A 22,381-nucleotide genomic window follows, 5' to 3' on the forward strand; every position below is an offset into this window, starting at 1 on the left:
AGCAGAGGGGAGAGCAAGGCAGCCAATCCCAGCCAAACCCAGGCACCCAACAGCCTGAGCCCCCCGGAAAATGGCATCAGTGCTGCCACCCCAGGGGGAGGACCAGCGAGGACATCCTCCGATACCCCCGAGTCTCTGCCGCTCCTGGAGAACAGCAGCGTGTCAAATAACAGCCATCTGGTGTATGAATCAAATGGATTTGGTAATCAGAAAAGGAGTTTATCATCTCCCTGGCTTCTTGCAGGATTACAAACCTGGGGTATTATTATTAAAATAACTAAATATAAGCATGTACTGGAAGGAAGCAGCAGGGAGAACAATAGGAGGCTTGTGTTTGATTAGCGATGCAAAAGCACCAGCAAAATAAAAATAGGAGCACTAACAAAATCCTGCATTCAGCTCCAGTCAAACATTCCCAACAGTGGGCAGACAAGCTCACAATGTCAGGGACACTCAGAAACAAAGATTGGAGCAGGCAGAGTTTCACACCTGGGGCTCCATTAGGAACAGTTACACAGCACCCACGGATCCCAGCCCTGCAGCCATTCCCATTCCAGCTTCAATTCCAAGCCAATGGAATACACTTAGTTGTGCAGACCACATGCAAGGATACCCAAATGGATGGCAGAGTCCTGGGGAATGTTCACAAGAGCAGCTGTGATTAACTTGGATCTGGACAGAGGAAGGGCACAAGCTATGCCTTGTTTTTGTATCTTTGAAATCTGAGGGATGGAGTGGAGGCATGAACGTGACCAGGAATGAAGGTCAAGGTTTGAAGGGTAACCTGGGCTGTAAGCTCTGCAATAATACTGTCTCAGGGCTGACCAGAATTCATCCATTTGGTCTTTAAAACTACTTCTGAACAGTCTGCAGCCTCCACATTATTAAGACACAGGATTTCCATATTTTCACCACACCTTTTCCTAGCAAGTGGGAAGAAATTATGGTACAACAGGGTGTCCCAAAATTTACTCTGGTGGTACACATTTTAAAAGAAAGCCTGAGAGAATCCTACCTTTGCTTATAAAGGGTGGGTAACATCCCAAAATAGACCAGGAGTGGATGTAACAACAACAGGTCTGGGTTGAAAAATTAGGGATTTAGTTCTACTTGATCTCCTGTGAACCAGCACCACTGACATGAGCTCCTGTGGAAGGGAGAAGGGCTTGGATTCTGGACTGTGGCTTCTGAGTTGAGTTGACCAGAGAAAATGAAAAGGAATGCAAATTTCTCATTACCTACTTTCAAGATCAAAGAAAGCCCAAGTTAACTTTCGCTGAAGGAATATCTCCTCCTTAAGATCTGAAAGTCACCAATGCACCAGATTTCTACACAGGCAACACAACAGCTGCACTGCTGTACCCCAGGGGAAGCAGGAGGGGAGGTGTGGAGAGAGATTTCCCTTCTCCAAAGGGATCACTTTGTGCCACCATTTCAAATTCCAGTTGCACCTGCTCTGACTCCCTTGCCTTGCCTTCCCTCCCCCTCCAGAGCGCAGCTCTCAGCCAACACCACCACCCTGGGACAAAAACAGCTCCCAGGTTTCCCCGGCACTTTCAAAACAGACCCAAAAATGTTACATTATTTTACTCCTGTACCCTAAAGCAAAAAGGGATAAATTCAGGAACTGGAAGAGTAGCAAGAAGTGGAAGAAAAGGAGCAATACTGCCGTAGAATAAGAAAAGTCAGAATAAAAATAGAAAGGAAAATAATTTTCAGAAGTTTCCAAGTGTTAATTGCAGTGACATAAAAAAAATCACTGAAACCAGCAGGGAAAATAAGTGGGAACACCAGGAAGACTCCAGCTTGCACATAAAATTTCAGATTTTCTTCTCCATGGTGGTTTGGTTCAGCACCCCAGCACTCCATTTCAGCTACGCCCCAAGAGCTCAGACTAAAATCTTCAAGCAAAAAGGTCCTGAATTTTAACAAGATAACTACCTTAACTCATTGTCAAATAGAGAAAGCAACCTAACATGCCCCTAAAATTGATGGCTGCTACACAATTCAGTTGGGTTGTAACCAGTTGGGTATTTTCATAGCTCTTTTGATGCACCACCACTGGTGAGTAAATAAATTGATTATTAGAAAGAAATAATTTTCCTCCTTCTGAGACAAAAACACTGGCAAAAGCAGGGAACTCTGGGAAGATGCCTGAATACAATTTTATGCATAAATCTAGTTCAGTATTAACGTGAAAATAGGAAAAAAAAGTACCAAATACCATCAAGGTAGAAGACACTAAAAATCCCAAGTTCATAAGGGACCACACAACTGCCAGTGAAAAGTTGACAGGCAACAGGATTTCTGAAAGGGCAACCAAGTAGCTAGACCACTAGGAGAAATAACAGGGCAAACTGGTGGAAATGGGTGCAAAAAGCAAAGCTAGTAAGTATTAAAAAAACTATCTGTTCACTATATTTGAAAAAGGCAGGATAATTAAGTATTTCCACGCCAATTAATAACTAATAGGAATGTTATCCAGCATCTGCTAGGTATAACATTATATCATGTTGATTTGAGCCCAGTCCTAAAATAATCATTTAACAAGTTCTCCAATCCTGTGACCTTCAATTATAATAAATTGGTGAACGACTAAATTTGCCCAAGACTGAGCATACCAATATTATGTCAATACTCAAAAATAGCATACGTTTGCTATTTATAGCTCCTGGGAACTTGATGATGATCTTGGGCAAAACTCTTAAACCAACCTTTGACCTTTGAGGAGGGTTTGCTGCACAGGACCAAAGGCCCAGCAATCCCAGTGTCCTGCCTCCAAGGGTGGCCAGTAACAGGCCCAGGGAAGCATAAAACCAGAGCAAATCCTTAATACTTCTTGTGGCACACTCTACTGACTACAGCAGAAAATTAGAAGAGAGATGGCAGTGACTCAAAGGTTAATTTCATAATTATACAGCACCAGAGCTGTTAATAAATCTGCTCTGCACACACTTTGGGGTACGAGAGGGACAGCACTGAAAACTTCTACCCGGACAAGTAAACAGGTGAAGTGAGATAGCAAATCATTCTCCAACAGGCAAAAGTCTGGGTAAATATTGGCACAGATAAGGTGGTGAGAGGGGTATTTCATTGTCAAGTTCTAAACATCTGTGAAATCTCGGATCCACTCTTCCAACCCTGTAGGCAAACACCCCTCTTCTGAGCGTCCTAATCTTCAGCAGTGGGGTTGGTGACAGGAAATAAGAAAAAAATCAGAATCATAGAATCAGATCAAGATTTTAACCAGAATGTCCCCAAATCTGAGACTCAGGAAAGTCCTCCCTGCAAAGGCAGGTGAGTGGCACTGCAATTCGACAGGACCAGTGCCAAGAGCCATCAACTGAGACCAAAGGAAAGGAGAAAAAGCCCAAAGGGGGGCATGTGCAAGACATCTGGGTCTGCTAGGAATGAAAGCAGAGAGCTGGAGATGAGCACAGACTCATGGATACACAATACCCTGAGGGAAAGCCCCCCTTGTCACAAGGGTCTGCCTAAAAGCGATTCAAACAAACTCACTGATGCTTGTACCACCATTGCACAGTTTTGAAATCAAAGGGCTACCAACTTCTCATACCTAAAAGTGAGGTTTCTCTACAGTAAAGCCACCTTCCATGCTGTTGTCAGTTGTGTTTGACCAAGTGTGCTCTGCAAGCCAGGATGGGTAGGAGCATATAACACTGTACAATGACCTCCTTTAACCTTGTATTGCCTTTACTGACACTCCAGGAACTAAAAATAAAGACACTAAAAGGCAACAACAAAACAAAATGCATTATGTGGTCTCTTGTTTAAGCACCAAGCTGGTATAGATTCTTTTTTTGAGGAGTTTCTGCGTGGTTTCCCCTACTTTTTCCAGGTGAGCTGGGCCTTGGAGGCTCCTCACCACAGTAAGGCTGGGTAGGTTCAGGAGGAGGCAAATCACTGTAATGTTAACATGCACTGATGAGGCTGGGGAAGTTCAAAAAACTACCTTTGCAGACTTTTACCTTCTGAAGGAAGACTGCCCAGCTCCTGAGACATAAGGAAAAGTCCTGGAACTCCACCAGGAAGGAAACAGTGCTGCATGAGAGACATTAAAGCTGCTGAAAGGGCAGTTAATGCAGCAAGTGAACAACAGCCTCCCAACATTTCCAGTGGCAGCGGCCCAGCTGAGCAGAGGCCATGGGAGAAATGCAGATCTATTTGTTCAGGAACGCAGGCACAGAAATAATATTCCTCTCAGAGAACATGCTGAAATCAAGGCTTCCATAACAATAATTAACTCTAATAGAGCTGCCAGCAGTAAGAAACACTGAAAAAAAATCCAAAATAAGTATATATAAATAGCAGCTATAAGGGACACTTTTAAAAGCCAGCTGAGTCAATGTCACCACTCCTCTTCCAGGTGAGGAGCCTGCAAAAGCAGTGAGACCTGACAACAAAATCTCAGTAGCATGTGGAAAGAGAAGTCCTATAATTTATGTTATTCCCATAAAAAGGCACACAAATGGGGAGCTTTTGCAGAGAGGAATTAATGAAACTGAAGAAGTGATTAAAAAATGCCATCCAATTCCCCAAGGTCAAGTGTTGTTCAGAGGAAAAAAAAGAAATCACCTGCATAAATATAGAAACAACTCTGAGCAGCTGTGCTGTAGAAAAGGGCTGGGGATGGAGAGGATCACAGTCTGAGCACAAATTATAAATACCCAGTTGTCACACACAAGGCAACTTCTGTCCATTGACAGGAGCACAAATTCCTGATCCTCTCACTTTTGATGAAGCCTTTGGTAAAGTCCATTTTTGGGTCAGGCTTGTCAGGAAAGAGAGAAACCACACCGGAACTAGAAACAAGGACAGACAGGTAGTTGGGTGAGCTATGAGGGATGAGTGAGGTAACTCACTGAGGTGGCTCAGTCTGAACAGAGTAAAAGGAGAAGAGATATGACATATTTCCATTAAATATAGAAATGGTTTCTGCAAAGAAAGAGGGAACTTATTCTCCACGTCGGCAGTGAGTAAGAAAAGTAATGGACTCAAACTGCAACAAGAAAAATGTCCTTAGGCCACGAGAAGAACTTTTCTAAGTGGTAAATAGTGAAGCACCAGCCTAAAAAACTCAAGTTGCCTCCTCCATTAGGAGTTAAAGGGCAAAAAATCATTTCAAAAGCTGTCCAGTAATAGTGATGATGCCTTGATGCAAAAGGTCAAGATGAACTTTGGGAACCTCTCAGGCCTCTTCTGTGAGGATATCCAAGCACTGAAGTCTTTGTAGCACAAGCAGAAGCTAAAACATTCTTCTGATCTTTTGCAGTACAAGGTCTCAGCAAATTAAATCTTTCCATCCTTGTTACCATTATACAACCTCTCCAAGGAATATTATTCAGATTTGTACAAAAAAACCTACAAAAACTGCTGAAAGCCCATTAAGATAGCAAAATTCAAGCACTTGTAAGTCAAGAGACTACCAGAACAAGGCTCTATATTTAGCACTAACAGTTTTCTCTGTAGCACCGTGATAAAGTTCCTTCAGGAACAGTGGATCAACCCTATGTAAATATTCTCAAGGTAAGCAAAACCTGCTCAGCATCTCCCTCCCAGACTCACATCATTCATAAAGCCTCCAGTAGGTTTTGCTTCCAAGCTCACTGCCTTTTTTTTCTCCTCTCTCCCAAGAGGTTTCTGCTCCCCCACTGCTCCACTGCAGACCGTGGAAGAGCCCTCTTGATCTGTCTGAGGTACCACCACGCAGAATTACTCACTTCATGAGGACATATGACAGCACTTGAAACAGTAACAGTCGTGAGTAGCAGAATGTTGGGATTGAGAGCACTGAACTTGTCAGCAGTGGGGTTTGATCCTTGTTTTCAAGCACAGTACTGGACAATGCAATATACGATGGAGAAGGCACCACAAAGCCCCCACCACACCACCAAGTACTTTCTGAATTAAGTCACAGAGTTGACCATAAGGGACAACCAAAAGGTCACATAAAACTTAGTCAGTATCCTAATACTGCAACTCCAATCACCAGCTTTGGGTTGCACAGGATTTGCCCATTGAGGGAAAATCAGCACCACATCAGTAAAAGCTCAAGTCGTGGCTGAGAGAGAACAAATGAGAGCCACGTTCACCAGCACATCAGCTGAAACGTTACCCTGGGACCCTTCCAGGGCTTCACAGGAGTGCTTTATAACCCCCAGTCCTCTAGAAATGTCATGGTTCCCCTTAGAGCCTATCACCTTACCCTTGACAGTGTCTTGACAGGCACTATAGAGCCAGTGAGTAACCCAAAACACCAGCTGCTTCCTGTGTCCAAAGACACAGCTCAATGCTCACACATTTAGTTATTTTATAACCTGTTCCCTTGGATGACAGTCCTGGAAGTACCACCTCCAGACCTTGAGCAGTGCCTCACTCTCTGCATACCTCTGTTCCTCATGCAGCAGCAGTGGCACTATCAAAACGGCATCACAAGAAATGTTGCAGAGATGCCATTTTGCAGATTAGGTGAGGTGCTTAAAAACCACAGTGGTTGGCTTCTTAATCACAACTGAGTCTTGCCTCAGCATGGTAAGTACAAGTTTGTAGAGCTTATCCCCTACCACCCTGCACAGAGCACTTCCATATAGGGTGATTGTCTACTAACCAAACAAAATGGAAGCAGCAACATTGATGAGGCAACTGATAAATTGTCACTGATGAAGCAAGGACAGGGTGGTTCGTGACACTAATTGCTTTCACGGACATGAAACCAGGTTCAAATCAAGGGAGAATTTAGTTCTTCAGAAAATACTTCACCTTAATTATGACTCGTAACAAGAGACAGCCAGAGTCTAAATATAAGGATGCTCTGCCTCTCCAGCACCCACCACTCCTCATAGAATGGGTAAAAACTGACAGCTTTTATATTAAGAAATGAATCCCCAAATGTAGCTCCATCTCACATCTTCCTGCAATCCCACTCAGAGGTGGCTCAGGCACATCCTAAAATTACATCTCTGTGGCTTTCTCTGCATGAAGCATCTCCGTACGACAAAGAACATACAAATCACACAAACGTAAAGAGAACGTGTAGAACAAAACCATTTTCAGTCTCCCCCGACTGAAACAACTAAATGTTTCCTTGCATTACCCACATCCATTCACTAACTGAAGAAAACTGTAGATCATTTTAGTTAGAGACAAGAATAAATGATTTTCCAGCTAGCATCTACAAAGAAAACAAGAAACTGTTCTTTATTCCTCTAAACCTTAATTTGAAAGATTAGAGAATTTTTATAGAATTTGCTCCTTTTCAGTTCTTCACATCACTGTATGCAGTTTGCTGGCATACAAGTTTTGCCATTTAACTTTTGATGCATAAAATAGATAAACTAAAAAAATTTTGCATACGACACAATCAACAGATGAAATATTCTTAGGAGCAGCAATATCCAAACCACATTAAGCATCATGCTAACATCAAAGGCAATGTATATTAAAAAATTATCACAGGCTCACACAGATGCATTAGAAGATAAGAAAATAGGAGACAGAAAGAAACCTCCTGCCATTTACACCTCATTTCAAAAGTGACAACAGACCATAAAGACTCACTTTGAGGACACAGGGGAAGAATGGGACACTTAAAGACCAAAAGCCATCTTGAAGACCCCAACCCTAATCCTTCTCCCATTTAATAAATCCATAACCTGCTCAGATCTCAAAGCAAACCACAAGTGTCTGCATTTTCTGGAACTTCACTGGTGTCTCTACTCCAGCTACAACAGCCTGGATTCCTCTGAAAAATCTGCATTCTCCAGGCAATCATCAAGGAAATACCATGAAAAAGTACTTACAACGGTGAAAAATATCTTAATGTTATCTCCTCACAGAGTCAATACACCTGAATTAAGAGATTCAAATGCTTTCAGAGCCCAGGTCACATATGGAAAATTTAAACACTAAGATCAACTTCACCTCAGTATGTGCAACCACCCCCTTTGGCACTTATCCCTTCCTATTCCCTCCCCTGGGAACTGGATTCCATGAGGAGTCTGCAGGTGAGCATGTTCAGCAGGGAAAGGGCTCTGGACACAGCATAAAAGCAGAAGGTGAACTCCCCTCGCTCCTGCCTCAAAGCAAAGTGCATTTAAAATTTCAGACAACTGCAGGAGCGAGGACGTTGTTGTTTCACACCTCTGAGTTCCTGACTAGTTACTGTGGTTAAAGAACAACTGCCAGTACCTGATCATTGTTGCAGGTGCACTGAAAGCCCATGTCCTCTTGGCTCACTGCACATGTGCCTCCTCTTCACGTCAGATAAACCAAGCTGTTCTCTGAAGCTGCACCGTGTGTGGTGTTCAGGACAGCCCAGCACTGAATTCTTCTCTCTAGAAAGAACAAGAAAACTCAGAATCCTACTGCAATGCATTTAAATAACGCTCACAAGATCAACCCAAAACATCCCCTCTCTCAGCACATCGCGATGTTACGTGGCACATTTAAAGGCAGCAGAACACATCCAAAATTTAGCATGCACTTTCAAAAAGAAGCTGGGAATAGAAAAATACCTCAACATATTTAGTACATCCTTTCTTAGCACAGGCCCACACTCTGTAATCCTTTTATGGTACAATTTTAATCTAAATTAAGCAAGCAGCGCCAGTAAAAGAGCTCAGAGCTTTCCATATTACAAAGTTACATCAGGATGGGATTAGTATTTAAAATAACATACTTCAAGGTAATCTATTAATGATATTTTACACTTCATTTCATACCTGAACTCCAAGCCATTTGTTTTACTAATTTTAAGCAAATTTTAGGAAAAGCAGAACTTTTTACAGCCCTCCTACATACATACAACTCATAAGACCCTTATTCCTGGTACTATCAGAAACAGGCAAGGAGAGAGGCAACAAATACTGAGACTTCCCATCCTGAGCCTACTGCATCTTCTTCCCACCCCACACAAATCTAACAGGCTGCAAGACTTAGCCCAGCTCTTCATAAAATTAACCAACATCTTGAAATTACAGAACTTTATTGCAAACACTAAACTCACTGTTCTTAAAAAGAGATTATCCCTACCCACACACATTCTTTTCCTTGTATCCACCACCAGCCACAACCAGGTTACTGCAGCATTGAGGGAGTCAGAAATACTAGCACCAGTGTCTTGCCAGAATTAAGATACTTCAGACAACAAAATCTTTGTGGCCTTGCAGAAACAGGCACCACCTGCCTCATGTCCTGCACCACAACTGAGTCACTCTCAAGGCCACTCCCAACATTTTGGAAGCTTAGCTATTCCATTTTTTTGGAAAAGTAGGAGCAAGAGTCATTTGTATTTGAGAAAAAAATTAACCTTGTCACCACTGTAATTTCATTTTAGTGCTGTATTAAGGCCTCTCCTTTTCTGGTTTGCCATGAAAACAGGACAGGTAATCCCACACTCCCAATAGGTAAAAGCCCGGGAGGTCCAGGCTAGGCTACATTCAGAGGCTTTATTTGGGCTACAGGAGGAGGAGGATGTAGCAATATTCTTCCACAAGAAAGGACCAATTTGCCTTGTACCAGCTTTGTATTAACCATTTTAATTACAGAATAATTTCCAAATAGAACCCAAAGTAAACATACATGTATATTAAGAGCTTTATTAGCCAAACCTTGAAGTTTATTTTTTATATAATAAAAATGTAAATATGAGTCTTTGTTGAAAATTACATGGTTCTATTGCGTCAATTTCAAAAAGTCACAAAAGCCAGTGATTACAATTTTTACCACTATTTTATCACAGGAACAGTGCATGTAAACACAAGGTTTATTTTCCTGCTTAAATAAAACAAATATTGCAAGCAATGTAAGTATTGTAAGCAATACTACAGATGAAACAGACTTGGAAAAAATAAAAAAAAAAAAAAAAAGAAAAAATTTTATTTGATTATATTATCCCTTTAAACACAGTTCATATATATATATAGAAAACAGCATATAAAATTGGAGAGATGTTCGTAAAAAACATGGAGACACCAGATGCCCAAAGTTGGCAGAACGCCACTGGAATATATCATTGAATTTCACAAGAAAAAAACAGAGTTTTTAAGGACAGATCTTAAAGCATCATTTGATAATTGGCAGCCAGGGTGTGAATGGTCAGTGCCCTAAACGGGAAGGGACTTCTGGGGCTGAAGGACTTTTATCACCAGATGAGTTCAGCTCTTGCTGCACTTCCATTTACCACCATCTTCCATAGCATTCTCTTGGCTTTTAACACTTGCTTCCCACATCCAGCCTGAAAGATTCCCTGCATCCATAATCCAATCTAGAAGCCAGCAGGGTGTGTGGCACCTTCAGGCTCCTAAGAATGCGCAAAAACCACTTAAACTGCGTAAAACGTGCCATGGAGAACAAACACAACCCCCGGAGGTGTGTGATACAGGAATCACACCGCTGGGAACAGGGTTACAAACGCCTCTGGCTGCTGGGATTTCTTTTCCTCTTTAAGGACCCAAAGAATTGTTTCAATCGCCTATTTCTCATCTTACCCAAACACCAGCAGAATTGTGAGTGTTTGGATGCAAGCACTAACCCCTGCAGATGGATTTTTGTTTAAAGAACTGAACAAACAAAACATTATTTGCTTCGAAATTCTTCTACTTGTGGTGAAAGCCGAGCTGTGCTGAAATCAATAGGGCTGTTGGCATTCTTTTCAACAGAGCTGGAATTTTGTTTCCTGTGCCCCACTTCAGATCTGCTAATGACCACCAGAACGCGGTTTTGCACTCTCACAAACACACCTAGAGCTCAAAATACAACGTTTTGTGCAAAATAAATACTCACGAGGAGCGTTGCATAAACAGCATGAAAGGGGCTGTGGTTGCTTTCTTCTGAGAGGAAACTTTGCCCCCAGTCTGGCTGCTCCGGATTAATGATGTTCCTGAAGCCTTGGGAAGTCCCTACCCCAACCCAGCAAGGAGGGAGGGTTTGTTGTTTTAACTGGTGGCTGATTAACAGCTTATCAGCAAGTTCTCAAAGATTAAACTCAACAAACATGCATGGCAAAAGTGCACGGGTAGGACAAGGGAAACGCTGAATTAGTGTTCCCTCTCCTGCTGTCACCCTTCAGTGAGGGACAGAACTATCTCACGCACCACGACCTGCACTAGTGCCAGCAAGGAAGTTTTAACCAGAACTCCTGGTTTGACTGAAAAGGTCTCTGGAAGCCAGTGAGAACCCAACAAAAGTGCCTTCTTGCAAGGGAGGAGCTTGCTTTGCCTGCTGCATTCCCACTGGCTGCCACACAGGATGGACAAGCTAACCTAAAACCTTTAAGTTTGGTCCTTAAATACAAGGCAGTTTTATCACTGCTGCCAAATTTATCACTGACACCACAGCTCCATGATAACTCATTGGAAAACAAAAAAATCTTTAATTTAGGGCTTGCTATGATTTTTATTTCTATCCCAAGCACATCACTGAACTGAAAAGGGTTGATGCAACCTTAAACCAGTAAAAAAACCCCCAGAGTTACAGACTCATTACTAATTCATCCTGGCTGGAGCTGCATACCAGCAGCTGCTGCCTCTCTCAATTAACAGCAAATATTGAACAGTATTGTCGTTTAACGGTGTTTACTGCCCTGTCCACTGAGCGTTTTAAAACGTTCTGGCACAATTTAAAGAACAACATTAATAAACAGAGCTTAGTTAACCCCTTGTGTATCAGCAGAGCTCACACAAGAAGTGTTTTACTCACTTCATACATTCATTAGGTGTTTGGCAAAAGCTGAAGCCCAGAGATCCAAGGTGCCACCAAAGTGGTATCTGGAATTCAGAGGCCCGAGGGGTGCTTGGCTTCTGCAGGGGGCTGAGCACAAGTGTGAGAAAGGATGGGAGTAACTCCAGCAGAGAAGCTCTTTAGACACGATTGCCAAAAAGTTGAAACAAAAGAGGAGAAAAAGGAGGAGGCCACACATTCAGCCTCTGCTGCTGAAGATTTAGAACAGCAAAACCAACAAAACTCCAAAACAAATAGGGGAAAAAAAATACAAATGAAGACAGCCAATTCTGCAGGGAGATCACACCAATGCTGTGATTCCTGACGGCCCCATTTCTGCTCAGGGAAGTCAAGAGCCCACATTTGCACCTTCCTACCCTCCAATGTGCCCACAGCTGCCCTTTGGCCAGGCTGGGTCTGAACCAAATGATTACACAAAAAATGCAACTCGAGCACTTCTCCAGCCACCTCTGCAGGTCCTCCAGCGCCCTACTTGCTCCGTGGTGTCAAGTTTGCTGGAAGCCACTGATATACAAAGGACTGAACAGATTTTATGTTGCGTTTACATGCTGTGCTCCCAAGCACACCAGCAGGCAGGAGCATCTCAGGGGCCCTCCAAGAGCCCACTGCCAGCTGGGCTAGGGCCAGTGTGTGGATACCAGAGACCTGGAGCAGGGAAGGGATGCTGAGCCAGCCCAGCTCGACTGCAAGGTGCACACCGGCCACTTAGATACTGGGTGAAAAGAGAAAGCAGCTTCTATACTGCATTTATTACAGTAAGAGCTAGAATAAGGCCATTCCAGCTGATTGAAATTGGAGGAATCCAATTATTCCTGGGGTACTGGACCTTTGTTCTACTCCTTTTGCAGAGGGAACTGTGCTATAAGCAAGGGAGCTCCAAGGAGTGATGCTCTGAGGTGCTTGTCAGTCATGAGGGAATGGCTTGGAAAATTGGGCAAGTAAAAGTACCTCTGGTCACAGCTCCTTGTGAATACACTCTTCTTGGTTTAGCATTTGGCTGCAAACCCCCTCCTTTCCTCAGGTCCCCTCTGCTCATGTATCCTGTGCAACTCTAACATCCAGTCTGCTCTGTTAGGAGGATCCCTTCCCTCTGGGTTCCTCCACCACCTTTGTGTGATGATGTCTGAAGTGTTCAGATAAATTAGGTGATATGACTAATACCTGCCATCTGCTCTTTGCTACCTTCTCTCTCCTCTCCTGAAGAGGAGTCAGCAGTGAAGTGCTTGTTCTACTCGATCTATTTTAGGAGCGTGGGCTTTCAGCATCCATGCAGCACTGCTTTAAGCTAGAAAAGTTACATCAAAGAAGTAGACCATGCTCTGGTAGGGAAGACTGAGCATTAGGCCCTGTAAAAGTCTCTGAATAGGCTCAGAAACAACCCCTTTCTGCAGAAACTCCAGTGTGCCCAAGAGACAGAACTATCGCCCAGGTTTTACTCTAGGCCTGAGGCCACAGAGGAACAGGTAAGATACAGGTCTTTGAAGGCATCCAACTGCTCTTAGTGGAGATCAAGTCAGCCAACACAGCTTAGAGCATCAGTAGTAACATGCTGCAGCACTAGGATACCTGGTTTGAGGAGTAAGGAGCTCCTACCCAGTTTCACCACCTTGGAATAGACCTCTGAGAACAGAAACAGGTACCGATAACTGAGGGCAGATCTCTGCCCATCAGACTGGGGTGAAACCTTCCAACTCACAGGGAGTATAAAGCATTGCTTACACCAACAGCTGCTCCCCATCTGCTGCAGTCAAGGAAAAAAACAAACTGGACTAACAAAGATGGGCTGGAAGGGAGAGAAGCCAACGGAGAATAATTTAATTTCACTGTATTTCTTGCAAAAGCCGTGTCAAACACAAAGAAAAAAAATCATCACAGTGTAGGAGGCTGAAAGCTGGAGCAGTGAGGAGTCTCTGGCCCCATAAATGTTTAATTTGAGCAAAGCAGCAGATTAGTAGTAAGCACAGTTCTCCTGCTGCTGCTGAACTGCACACTCCTGCTTTGATTTCCAAATGACAAAAAGTGAAAACATAGGTATAAATAGAAAACAGGAGAAAAAGAGGAGGGAGGTTTTTATACCTGTATTACAGACACAACATGCACAAGCCAGCAGCCTGCTCATCCCTCCCTCCACTCCTGCACAGAGGAGCAGCACAAGGGTGAGCAGCACACAGACTCTGGAGTGCTCCCAGACCTAGGTGTCACAGCTTTGACAGTCCAGCACAACACTGGGGATAACAGAGCTATTGCACCCACCTGAGGGAACAGCAAGGGCTGCACATCTCTGACGCTGCCTGCTAAGGAAACTGTGAAACTGGAGAACCACAGAATGAAGATGGACGTGGAAACACCAAAGAAATGGATCCCCAGAGCCTGTGGAGCAGAAAAAGAACCCACCTGGAACTGTTCCCTCTTGCAACACGGCCCCTCAAAGAATGGCTGATTTTCTCTCTGTTCTGTCTCCCTTGCAAATAAAACCCATCAGCAAGGATCACACTTTCCCCATCATTTCCTTTAGTTATTCCCATCCCACTGTAAACAGTAAGCTCAGAGGGGTTAAATGAATCTATGAGGGAAGAGAAGTTGATAATTAGTGTTTCTTCCTGCCTAAAATGCAAGAAGAGTGAAAGAGAAATTAATGTATTCCGTGACCTTTATGAGATCTCCATCTCCATTTTTCTTTTCTTTCCTGCTCTTTACTTCCCTCAAACTGCCACCTGATCCCCATTATCTGCTTTTTTCCCCTTCACTTTCAGAGAGGAGCCTATTTCCTTTCCTTATATATATATATGTCTTTCTTATCTCAAACTTCACTCTCTTTCCTGCTTCCATATCCACTTGCTGAAACTCATACAACTCCTCCTCCATTGTCTCCACTAGTGTATCTAGGCTTCTTCCCAGTCTGCAATCCCTAAAGTGTGGCCTCACTAAAATCAAGCACAAAGGTTCAATTAGACACAGATTCTACCCCAGCAGCATAACTGTTTTATTGGAATTATGACACTTATCCCAAAGCCAGCTCTCCCTGAGTACTGCATGCACAAGCATAGAATAAGAGCAGGAAAGCCCCTGGCTTAGCCTTGCTCACTCCCATCACCCAGCTGAACACCCTGGTAAACCAGGAAATAGCACATGACAAGTGCTACAGAGCTCCTGAAATCTGTCCAGCCTCTGGAAAACCTCCACACAACAAGTGTAGGTCACCCATGAGTATAGGTTTTCCTTTTTAAAAGTATTAACAGATTTAAAAACACATACAGCAGTATTCTCCTGTTTTGCACTCTCCTCAAGGCTGGGAGTGCATTTGTGACTGGGACCATGAGATGCAATTCCAACAAGTAGTTTTCTTCTCTGAGGTAGTAAAAAAAAAACTTAAGAAGAAACAGAAACCCACAGCAAAGCCCCAGTTAACCTACAAGGACACAACTACATGTTGCAAGTACACACACAACAGAAGGCTCTTTTTCACTGCAATTTGCTGCTGAGAACAAACTTGCAAAGCCAAGAGAGCACCTTGGGCTCTTTCACATACATCTGACATAGGAAGGCATCACCTCTCATAAAGCAGGACCTCAATTTTCCCTGCTGGCTGCTCTGAATTTTCAGCTTCCCAAAAGCTGATGTCCTGGCATTTCTCCTTGCAGAGCAGTGACCTTTGCAGGCCTCTGGAGAAAGAAGCCAAATCCGGTATTAAAAAGAAACAGATGACAACAAAAATGCTGGTGTGCCCTGCTACTCAAATGACAGAAAACATTAAAAATTTACACTGACACATTATGATATGATTCTACTGTAACTGCAAACTCCTGTGACACAACCATGCTATTTTTCCTGATGAAAAACTCTTACTCTGAATATACAAGATAGATGGCAGTGGGTAAGTGAAGCAGTCCCATCTCTTATCAAGCACTGGCTGGTGACCTCAAACTCATCTCAAGGCTGTGGAGGGAGAAATCTCCAAGGAAGCAGCTCATGGACAGACTGTCAAAACACCTCCAGAAGACTCAACCATAGTAATTCTTTGTGCCGGGGGGTCTCTTCTCACCAAGACCACAGTGATATGGTCACTCTCCAGCCCACGACCCTCTGCCTCAGAAGAAAGCACAGATACATTCAATAGCTTTAGTCACTGCTATGCAAAACCATCTGCAGTGTTTCAAGGGCAACCAGTGAAGCTTCCAGCCACCTCTAGAGCTGTATTTTACACCTCCTCACTGCAGTGCCAAAACTCTGTTCTTCCAGGGCAGAACCAGCTGTAAATATTGGTTGGAAACATTTATTCCCACTGGGGACAGGCACCTGTGTGTAATTGCTGGCAGCAGCTGGGGGCCAGGGGAGTCTCTCTTGTGCCAAACAGTAGACAAAACAAACCAACCAAAAAAAAAAAAAAAATTAGGGCACCTTGCACACACAGCAATACCTGATCCCACAGAGCATCAGTGGGGCCACGGCACATGTGTTTAGGCTGAAGAAAGTAAGCTGAAAATGAAAAAAATTTACAACAGCTCTACTAAACTTAATTATTAAAGCTGCTTAAAAGCAGAATGACTGAAAAGGTGCTCTGTCCCTTATGCTGTACGTTCAAGGGTGAGGAAATGCCACCCTAAGAGTATGTGACCAGAACGCCAGAGGAGGATCACAAGCCTGCAGATCTGCATGGGCAGAGTGGTCCAAGATTTTTCCATCAGTTTTACAACACCAATACAGTTCACTCCATAAATACAATCCCAGCTCACTAGAAATGCATTTCTGACTGAGCACAGTAAATAAAATACACAGAACAGAAAACATAGGTTAATCGATGCTCTGTGTGTGTGTGAAGTTCAGCCACATCAATACAGACTGTCAGACATTTTTCCCAATTTTCTTCAACCAGAAAGTGTCCAGGAATTCAATTAGGGTTTTCATAAGAAGTTCTTTACAGAGGCTGATCAATAAACTAAGGCCTGGAGGAAAAAAAGACAATTATTGAAGTTCTACTGTGGGACAGTATTTTCTACTCCTAGCAGGTGTCTGTGCAAGCTGGGCTGCAAACCTGAAGGTCAGAGCATTTGTTCACATGCATTGTTGACATGCATTTGTTGACTCACACCAGGAAGACGAAGAAAATAGCAGAAGAGCATCCAGAAAGGAGGCAGAAAGACAACTTGGTACATTTTGTGAAGACTATACCAGGTTTCTGCTGGAGGAGAGTTCTGGCTGGGATATAAATATGAACTAATCCCTGAGAAACTGCCCAGTTCATCTGCTCAGGACCTGCCAGCCATTCTGTAGGAAGGTAAAACGAATTTATAACCTGGTAAACTTAAGGCTAAAGAGATGGAGAGAAGTAGCAGGTGGCCTTTGATATCAAGGTCTTTGCTACTGCAGCTTCAGTACATATTCTCTTGCTCCAGGCAGTCACTTGATTTCACATGAATCCCAGAAAGACCAAATTGTACTTCAGAGGTTGAACGAAGCTCGGGAAACATTTTCTCCCAAAAAACATCTTGGGAACATGAAGCAATTAAAATGATGTGCTTTGTGCTCCTGCCAAGTGCCCAAGGTAACAAAGGTAATCAAGAGAAATGCACAAAATAACGAGTTTGATTGTAGATGATCAGTGTCTAACACAGGTATGATTTTTCTAGGTTGGATTTTGTGAATATAATCATCTGAGACAACATGAAGGACAATTTCCTTTGGCACATGAGAAGAGCTTGCTGAGAAGTACACTTAATGCTCCCTTTGCCTCCCCTTGGGGTTTGCCTCGTACCCTCCTCTGTGTCACAAACAGGTTGATCACACTTCTTCCTTCCCATGAGCTCCGTGGGGAGGCATCAGACACAGGTTCGTTATTCTCAATAGTTCAAAAGCAGATGTGTTGTACAGATAATGAATCTCAGCTACACAGGGACATCTGTACTTTAATCTGACAACCATCAAAACTAACCCTGATGCTGAAAGATACAGACCAGGGAGAGCAAGAGAAGGGATTGTATTTTTAACAAAGTGTGAGAACAGTTCTCTTGCTCCAGGCAGATCATCAGTTTAGAACGAGGGAACAGGCAGTGGAAGTCTGTTCCCTAGGACCTGAAATACTCCCTGCAAGTCTAACACATTGGTCCATCTTCTTGTGCTGCTGACAGCATGACTGGTCATCCCAAAGATGGTTGAAGGGTAGGACAAGGAGCTGCTCAGGTCTACAGCATTCAACACTCACTTGGCAAAGGGAATAAGGGAATGAGGTATGGTGGTTTCTGAACCCAGGCTGCTGATGGGAGAATAAAGATACAGCACTATCAGAAATGACTCCTGCAGATCAATCCTCCAGCACAATGCTGAGTTTACTCCTTGCAAAGAAAAGAAGAGCAGAATCTCTTCCCTTTAGCAAAGATCCCATTTCTTCTAACAGGTACTTTATTGATTGTTGCCTTGGACTAGAAGGCTAACAGCCAAAAATATAATGATAACTGGTCCTGCTGCTGGGCAAATAGCCTTCACACATGCAGCTGCACGTGGGACTGTTGTCTAACACCACAACACCCTTCCATTCCTCTCAGTTGTCTTGTTATACTTGCACTTCAAAAAGAGACTAGAAATTCTGCCTACTGGTAGTTCCACAGGGGGCTGCAAGGGAAAAGTTCAAGATACCTCTCATACAAGCCCTCCTTTCAACCCCCTGGTCCCTGAATATGCTGCTCAGAAATGTTACTTCTACTGCAGTGTCACAAATATCTCAAGACATGACAAGAGGAAAATACAATATCCTTGGAAAAGAAGGTGAGAAAGGTACATTAAGAAAGTACTTGATGTCACTCCTCCAAAGTTCAGGAGTTTACCAGAGCTGCTGTGCTCTCTGTGCTCCCAGCACCAGGGAAGCAAAGCCGTGGGGTGTAGCCAGTGTAGCACAATTTGGTGGTACTGGGTTGGAGAGAAATGGCTTGTGATGGCTCAAGCATCAGCCTTGAGAGCAGAGAAGAAGCCTCTCCTGACGAACACGCAGGTCAAGGACAATCCCATATTCCTCTGACCTGCACATCTTACTGCAAATAAAATATTCATAGGGTTTTTTTAATGAAAAATCATTCCTAATCCACTTACATGCAATATTATTCTGTTTTCACTGGTTACTGCTACTCACCCTTCTTCTGTTCCAACTTCTGGTCCTCTCCCCTCTCACTAGCAAGACAGAGCTGCCACATCCCTCACCCCTTCTTCCTCTCTTGTTGAAACCTTATTTCCACTGCTCTAATAGTTCTTGACTTAACTGGGACAAGGAAAATTATTCTGGGCTTCTCTGTCCTAGCAGTTAGTCTATTCTGTATTAACCATCCAGAGCACTGCAAAATCATACTGAAGCCCCAGGCAACCATCCTAACGCTTCCTTAAATTCATGCTTTAATCAAATTGCCCATTTTTACTGGACATGTCTATAGCCATATATATATATGAGAACTTTTTGTATGAAAATCCTTCAGTGTTAAAAAAATTCAGAAAAGCTATTTAACAGCATTCGTTCCAAGAGATCCAAAGAAGCTACGTTTCTGTCTAACCCTAAAACAGACTTATTTCTCAGGCAAGATGGGTTTCTCCCCCCCTTCATCCTCTTAAGAAACATGCAGAAACATTTATAATACTCAAGAAGAGAAGCCTTAGTAAATATTATACACTAATAAAATGCAGAATTGTCTCCACAAGTTTAGGCACGGAGTTGAAAAGCTTGGCTTTCAAAAGCTGGCTACACAAACACTCCCTCAGCCTGTTTTAACCTAAACTATCACACCCAGCCACCAAAACCAAAGGGGAGGAATTTTTACACTCATCTCAGACTGTGACCTTGCCTTTGTATTATCTGATGTCCAATATAAATGCCATTGCACCATCAATTTTTTTAAGGGATGCAAAGTGTTTCTGTACTGTGAGAAAGCAAATCCCTCACATTTTTCAGATGGCACTTCCTAAGGACTGGCTATCATTTTAACTGCAAGAGACAGCATGTTCCATGAATGTAATAGGAATTTCCAGAGGAGAAGCACATCCAGAAAAGCCTTTGCTTTGTGTCACAACACCTGCTTTGAAACTCTTCTATCAGCCAAAAAATCAAGGCTGGTTTCAATTTCCTGGAGTCTATGCCTGAAACAACCAACCACAATTCAAGTTCACCACTAAGTTATGCTGTCCAGGTTCTCAGTGTAAAATACTACCCTATCCATGAGCAAGGAATTAAGCACCAGCTCGTTTTGCAGTCTCCACTTTGCCCATCCTGACTCTGGAAACACAGAGTTGGATGAGGGCTGGTATCAGCATAGGGCAGAGCAAATAAAGATACCAATGTAACCACTTTTAAGATAAGTCAGCCAGTGCAAGCACAGCTGTCTAGGATATAGAAGCAGTAGGAGTTTTGTCAGACCTGGAAACACCTGGGCTGAGATAAAGCATCCCCTGCTACTGGTGGAACATTTGGTCACACAAACATTCAGCTGTCCCCTTCTTACCTGCCCTCTGGGGAGAGAACACAATCCACCTTAGAGCACACAGCTCAGCTCTTCAAATGTAACAGCAAAATACAAAGGAGCAGCACACACACTGTTAGAGTGGTAAACTCTGAGTAAACTGCAAGCAAACTCAGTTTTTCCTTCCTAAGTCACAGCTGAAATGAACAACGCAGGCATAAGGAATGTCAGGACAAGGTGGAACAGTTTTAAACTAAATGAAGAAAGATTTAGAGTGAATTTTGGGAAGGAATCCGTCCCTGTGAGGATGGGGAGGCCGTGGCACAGGTTGCCCAGAGAAGGTGTGGCTGCCCCATCCCTGGAAGTGTCCAAGGCCAGGCTGGACAGGGCTTGGAGCAAACTGGGATAGTGGAAGGTGTCCCTGCCCATGGCAGGGGATGGGACTGGATGGGTTTTAAGGTCCCTTCCAACCCAAATCATTCTGTGACTCTATGAAACCCTCCAGGTTATTGTAAGCCTTTTTTCATAGATATGTATCACTGACAGAGGTGGGCCCAAGCCCCCAGTGCCCCTGATTTCAGCCAGCCCTGCTCAGATTCGGCCCAGGTGATGTTCTGGCAGTGCCAGGGGAAGGGCAGGACACAGCTCACCCACAGCATGGCACCCACTCAGAGACACCACCCCAAAACCTCTGTGATTAAGTGCTCTAGAGGTAGAACAAAAACTTGGAGGTAGATGAAATAGCAGCTGAGATTGCCTGCACTTGCCTTCACAGGCTGGGACTTTCATTGGAGCACATTAATAACAATTTTAGAAAGACCAATATCGACTTCATTTATTTTTACAAAGGCTCTCTCTGCTCTCATCTTCACTGACTACAAGTGTCAGAGAAAGGTCAAAACAGCTTAATTTTCTTCTGCACTGGACAAAAAGGCATGAAGAACAGCCAGCACATTTAGCTTATTTCATTTACACTCTGGCTTCGGGAAGGAGAAGGAATTTATTATCATCAAATTGACCCCAGCATAACCTGGCTGCTTTTATCAAGGTTGTGTAAATTAAAAAGAGAAAACCAGAGATTAAACTTGAGATTAAAAAAAGATGCATCAACTCAGAGTGGTTAGATTTCAAGGAATAATAAATTGTGGTAACAGACATCAGAACACAGAACTAAGCAGTTTTCCAAACACAGCTACTTAAAATAACAGGCTAAGGCACCACAGAAAGGAGACCAAGTCAAGCAGTAAATGAATTGAAGATAACTTGGTCGTGGTCCTTTATCAGTAAAATTAAACTTCTCCTTTACTTGGGAGCACTGAGCAAATATTATTTTAATAGAGATGTAATTCTGTTTTAAGGTGGCAAGTGCTTGAGAAACAATATCTTAATCGATAAGGTGACGTAGAAGGCAATGCTACCTGGCAAAGCTACAGTTAACTGATTGCTGCACCCATATCATACCAATCAGTATCTAGAACTTACACATGACCAGAATTTAATCAAAAACATGGTTTTAAATACATCCACACAATATTTAAAAGTAGGGAAAATATACCATAAAAATATAACTGTTTGCCAGCTGGAAAAACCATCACAGGAATGTGAAAGAATCTGAATCTAACCCTTTTCCCTCCAGTGTGGATTCTACAGTTTATTCCCTTAACTAAATGTCAGCTTAATGTGCTCTGCTTAGCAAAAATTATTTTCTTGATAGCAGATCTTAATACAAGAAAAACATGCAGTGGCTTTTAGCCTGGACACTGACTCTCTACAGAGCTGGGCTGCAGGTTCCTCCTGGCACAGTAAGGTCCCAGAGCAGGAATTCCTGAAGTTTTGTTCCTAGCAAGTTAATTACAGTGCAGTGAGTGAATAGCTCACCTCGGGCTGATGCTGATTGTACACTGTGCCATTAAGTGGATCCTATCAGGCCACAGTGGTAATATTTCACATCCAGATGAAGCAAAACAAATGGTTCCCAACATAGCAACTGAAATATCCCAAAATGCACACGTGTATCCAGCAGCCAAGCTGTCAAACCCACTGCTGGAACACTGGATATAAAACCAATGTGGGGATGAATCTGATGGATCATTTGTGTCCCAGGCTGCTCACACTGCCTGTACCACAGCTGAGTTGCATCTACTGGGTTTTCAGTTCATACCATAGAACCTTCAGGATCTCCAGGAAAG

At 43.2% G+C, this 22,381-nt stretch overlaps 1 protein-coding gene across 3 annotated transcripts in view; it reads right to left on the reverse strand.

Moving 5' to 3' along the window:
* The window catches only part of MAP3K13 (mitogen-activated protein kinase kinase kinase 13), a 73,976-nt gene that overhangs the window by 38,058 nt on the left and 13,537 nt on the right, over window positions 1-22,381 (reverse strand). For 2 of the 3 annotated variants that reach the window (XM_027878302.1, XM_027878304.1), the window contains exon 3: window positions 8,209-8,354. The exons of the other annotated variant lie outside the window; for it this stretch is intronic. The gene's annotated coding sequence lies outside the window, so the exon portion shown is untranslated. The remainder of the gene's footprint in view (window positions 1-8,208; window positions 8,355-22,381) is intronic. 3 annotated transcript variants of the gene reach the window in all.

This window comes from Empidonax traillii, unplaced genomic scaffold (assembly GCF_003031625.1).
Source record: "Empidonax traillii isolate 1590-97213 ecotype Southwest subspecies unplaced genomic scaffold, ASM303162v1 scaffold40:size2234952, whole genome shotgun sequence".
In the NCBI taxonomy this organism is placed as follows: Eukaryota; Metazoa; Chordata; class Aves; order Passeriformes; family Tyrannidae; genus Empidonax; species Empidonax traillii.